Raw genomic sequence first — 5,070 nt, 5'->3', positions numbered from 1 at the left:
GGCCTTGTGTGGAAACAGGCGTGACGTAGGCCAGCGTGGGCGGGGCTTGCTCGCTAGTGGGCGGGTTTATTTGGCCAGTGGGAGGGGCTTGCTCGCCAGTGGCCGTGGCTAACTCGCCAGTGGGTGGGGCTAACTCGTCAGTGGGAGGGGCTAACTCGCCAGTGGGCGGGGCTAACTCGCCAGTGGGCGAGGGGGGTCTCATTAATTGAGGTGGGTGGTAAAAAATGAAATTAAAATTTATAAAAAATAAAAGAATATTAATTTTAATTTCATTTTTTACCTACGTGACTTTACCGAAAAAACTAAGAGTATTATTCCTTGCAGTCACGAAAGCTTCAAATCTAGAATTGAGGTGGGTGGCTTGGGTGGTAATGTTGGGGGCGCGTGTTGTGAGTGGGAGGATTTAAAGGCATGAACATAAACAATTCCCGAAACGTCGCAAATTATATATCGAGGATATTTATTTGTACTGGAGGAATCCGATGAGCTATAAAGCTCTTTTTTTCACGGATGTCCAGAAAGAGCGAGTAAGAACGTTACACCAACAAGCAGTAAAACAAATACGATTATGCAAAGTACAATAAAGGTAAACAAATCACCCAAACACATACAAATAAATCATCCCCATCCTACCAGTAAAGCCCACTGAGATGTTAACCAATTTTTCAGAAGCTACCTGGCCACAAATGATAGCTCAACAAAGTGGTCCATCATTTTTAAACTTTATCTTTTAAAGGCATTGTTGTCGACGAGCGTGTTGAGTATTTTCTTGACATGCAACAAGGCCACGCCTCCCCACACACTTGTTCTAACATCAACCATGATCAATCCACTGCTGGATGATATCCTCCCACAGCCGTAATAATATCTCACAATCCTGTTTGTGCAAGAATCCACTCGGCGAGCAAATTTCATCACTCCATCTCCTTTGATGGATGTATTTCTCGGACACATTCCATTCTCTGGCTGACAAACCGTCACTGATCTTGATCATCGGCCATCATCCCGATGATCAAGAGCAAGCAGAGCTGGGGTTCGATCCCGACCCTGACGCCTGTATATTTGCAGTGTGCGTGTCTCTCTCCCCGTGGTCGAGTGGCATGATAAGCCGCTTCGATGAGCTATCATTTGTGGCCAGGTGGCTTCTGAAAAAAATCTGTATAGTTCAGTAGACCTTAGATGGTAATTAAAAATAGTTTTTTTTTGTGACGTCTTCTGCCCAAGTCCACTTCTTTTAAACGGTTTTGAATGATGTCATTAACCTATGTTTGTTCTCGAATCCATGTATTCATTTTCTCCCCATGCTTATTTGCACACTCTTTTGTTCCAGGGGTATCTGCCATTCGGGGTTCCACAAGTGTTTAGGAATCCACACATTCTAAGGAGGGGTCCCATTTCAGACTGTAACTCACTTGTCTCTCACCATCTGTTCTGAAGAATGTTCCAAGCTTGACTGACCTCTGGGTGCCCACTACAGCACAATGTCTGTCTCGGTCAACCGCCCCCACACTTGCCACGCCTAATACGCAACACGAAATTCCCTCTTGGTTTGTCTTCGAGTCTAGCCACATGATTTAAACTGGGTTCGCCACCTTTTCCACAAACTAAACACAGACATTTTATCAGTCAGCCTACATCTATCAAAACTGTGCAGAACACTATAATAGGTCATCAGATCCCTCCAGTATAAATACATATTCTGATCCGATTTTATTCTGATAACGATGTGCAACAGAGTTCTACCATATCTCATTACAAAACAATTCCTGCCATCCGAACACAGATGCCAATTCCCAGACTGTCCAAGTTAAATCTAGACCGGTGGCAATCCTAATTTAAACTTACAGTGTCATGTACAGTAATTGTTTTCCTGGCAGAAAAAAAAACCAACGTTATATGAATAAGACAAAGCATGATGAGTACTATTCTAAATTGCATTTATCAAGCGTGTATCAGTGGTGTGTGAAATCTGAGCCTGTTCTGGGCCCCCCTTCATCAACCCACGACGACCAGTATGGTGAGGAGTGGTGAAACAACCCGATGATTGACACGGTGTGGGTAGCCTTTATCCAGCAGTGGATTAACAAAGGGCTATAACAAACTAACCATATACAGCCCTGTTGTAAATCTACTGGAATGCAGGTCATGGAAATATTTAACCATACTTCAACACGCTGGCCAATAACGGATTGGTAAATGGATGAGCATATGCGAGAGCATAGAAGTAGAGCACATTCATGGATTTGTCTGCATTCCCCTCTGCTGCCCACAATGTAGCACCAAATTAACCTATAGTACCTGGCATGCGTGGTGGTCACCCATCCGAGCCACTTCTAAGCTCAACCCTGCTTAGCATCTGCGTTCTGATAAGATTAGGTTCAGTCTGGGTGACTTGGCCACGTATATTTACAAGCATGTCTGTAAAGAAATGTGTCATTTCTGTGTCGTGAGTATGTGCCAAACAAGTTAGGTCGAAGAGAGAACGGAATATGTTTTCACAAAATACAGGAAACGCTGAAGAGAGATTTCCCCCTGCGAATGACCTCATCAACATTCCATGACTAAACAACAATCAGATGATGCAATCAGGATTACCCCCGACGCGTGCGGCGTGTGAATGGACTTTTTCTCCTTTGTTGCAATGAAAAATCTACAGCACACTTGCACAATACAGTACAATGTGGATTCATATGATACAGTGTGGATTTATATAGCGGCGTCTAAATGCAAATCGCATCTGAATAATGCTGTACGGAAAGAGGTGGCATCATTATTTTTTTATTTTAACTCATAATTTTTTTAGACCTTTCTCAATCCACTGCTGGATGTAGGGCTCGCTACGCCAAATCGGTTGTCGAGGTTGTTTGACCATACTTCACCACTCTGGTCAGTGCGAGTTTGTGAGGCGCGCTAGGGACCTGTTCGGCCAGGAATCAAATTCAGGTTGCTGGGTTCATGATGCAGTGCACTCAAGCACAATGCCACTGTTCCACCCCACTTATGTTATGGAAATAAAGAGGCATTCGCTGAGCAAAAGGAGGATAAGGAGGTGTTGACTTGAATATGGACAGAGAGTCAACAGCACAGTCAGCTACGGGGGGGGGGGCGAGGAAATTCCAGATCATGTGGCCAGTTGAGGAGGAATGAGCGACCTTCCACTGAGCAAATGATGACTCGGGAATTCGACAAAAAGCCATGGTCCGCTGGAGCGGAGGGTGTGTGGACAGACGTTGAGTGAGACGAGAGGGAGAGAGGGCCAAGTCCACGGAGGTTTATGAAAAACTTGCACATTTTGAAGTCTAAAATATATTCTAAGTGCATGCACTTCAAAGAACAAGCTCTTACTGCATATCAGACGCAAGCAACCCCGCGTCTTATCTAACGTTTAATACTCTCCATATGGAATGTTTGGACATAGGCCGTCGAGCCGCTGGCTACTAAACAACTAAAAACCAGCAAAGGCTTTACGTGCTCCCAGGAAATGACTAAGAACACAGGAGGGTGTGACACATGCTCACATTTGCCCCGTACTGTACTGCATTTTTGTGGTCACTTATCGGATTACTTAACTCCCATGAACTAGGGCCTGTATGTGTGGCATCACAACAACAGTCAGAAATGTATTTGCGTTTCGCGATAAAGCTGAGTCACGTATGGCACTATGTACATAACGATGTTTAGCTATGACTGCACATATACAGATCATCCCCGAGTTACGATGGCCCGACTTACGATATTTCGATCTTACGATGGTGATAACGATACGACAAAATTATACGCATCTCTCGCCTTTCTATTAAATTGCAGTTCATATAGGTAGGCTAAGAATTTACCTTGTATTTTTTACTTTACATTTTGCTGTGCAATACAGTATTGTAATTAATAAATACATACAGTATATAGTTTATACAATTGCTCTGTTTTGCTAAATTATCACCATTCTTTAAGACTCATGGGTAGGCTTGACCATCTTTAACTTACGATATTTTCGACTTACGATGGGGTTGTCGTAACGCATCTCCATCGCTAGGAGAGGACTACCTGTACTGAATGCGTATCGATTTATTCCGTAATACAGTTGTTTATGCCCTGATTAAAATTTGCTTCATTGCTGCATATCATTTGATTTTACGTCGTATTGTAATTTTTGACGCAGGTACTCCTTGCCAACGAAACTGTGCTGGTGTATTGAGTTCTCAACTTGAAATACAAATACACTTAAATAGTCTCTTTGGTTCTCTCGGTAAAGTCACGAAGAAAATAAAATCGAATAATAATAGAAGACGACGTTTCGATTGCAACACAAGCAACACAGGTAGGAATGTATGATAAAACACAGACACGGCAACAACATAGGCAGACACACATGCAGAGAGAGACACCCACAAAGACATACACCAAGACAAACAGAAGGACAACGAATCTGTGCCGAGGCCTTAAAGAGAGAGAGGGGGCAGAGAGAGGACTGGGGAGGCGGACAGACATGGGGACAAGGAGGGAGCAATGTGGAATTCCGGACCACAGTGGCCGGAGGAGAGACAATGGTTTAGAGCAAGAAAATCGAAAGTTTGAGAAAGCAAATTTAGTAACACATTCCTGCGGAGGGAGCTGGTAAGAACGTTGGGTTGCTCGGTCAATGGCCAGGGTCAACGGCGGCGTGGTGTATTCCACAAATATGCCCGACTGTGAGGGCGGGCACAAGCCGGCGTGAGTAGGTTAAACGTTGAGTTTTATAAGGGCACCACGGGGTGACCAGCCACTCCCCACCTAGCCCCAACCCTCCCACCCCCCACCCAGCCCCACCCTCCCCACCCAGCCCCTCCCCACCCTCCCCACCCTCCCCTCCCCACCCAGCCCCACCCTCCACACCCAGCCCCTCCCCACCCTCCCCTCCCCACCCAGCCCCACCCCTCCCACCCCCACCAAGCCCAAACCTTCCCCACCCAGCCCCACCCAGCCCCTCCCCACCCTCCCCACCCAGCCCCTCCCCACCCACCCTCCACACCCAGCCCCACCCTCCACACCCAGCCCCTCCCCACCCGCCCCTCCCCACCCAGCCCCACCCCTCCC

The sequence above is a fragment of the Lampetra fluviatilis genome, chromosome 4 (genome assembly GCF_964198595.1).
Source record: "Lampetra fluviatilis chromosome 4, kcLamFluv1.1, whole genome shotgun sequence".
Lineage (NCBI taxonomy): Eukaryota > Metazoa > Chordata > Hyperoartia > Petromyzontiformes > Petromyzontidae > Lampetra > Lampetra fluviatilis.
The sequence above is the reverse complement of the archived record's forward strand: the minus strand, read 5'-3'. Positions refer to the sequence as shown.